We start from the raw sequence: 413 nt of genomic DNA, 5'->3' as shown, positions 1-413 counted from the left end.
ATGAGATTGGAAATCAATTACAGGAAAAAAACTGTAAATAACACAAATACATGGAGGCTAAACAGTGCACTACTAAATAACCAAGAGATCACTGAACAAATCAAAGAAGAAATTTAAAAATACATAGAAAAAATGACAACGAATACACAACAACCCAAAACCTATAGGACACAGCAAAAGCAGTTCTGAGAGGGAAGTTCAGAGCAATTCAATCTCACCTCAAGAAACAAGAAAAATCTCAAATAAACAATCTAACCCTACACTTAAAACAACTACAGAAAGAAGAACAAAGAAAACACAAAGTCAGTAGAAGGAAAGAAATCATAAAAATCAGAGCAGAAATAAATGAAATAGAAATGAAGAAAACAAAAGCAAAGATCAATAAAACTAAAAGCTGGTTCTTTGAGAAGATA

The sequence above is a fragment of the Physeter macrocephalus genome, chromosome 14 (genome assembly GCF_002837175.3).
Source record: "Physeter macrocephalus isolate SW-GA chromosome 14, ASM283717v5, whole genome shotgun sequence".
NCBI lineage: Eukaryota > Metazoa > Chordata > Mammalia > Artiodactyla > Physeteridae > Physeter > Physeter macrocephalus.
Note: the sequence above shows the minus strand (reverse complement) of the source record.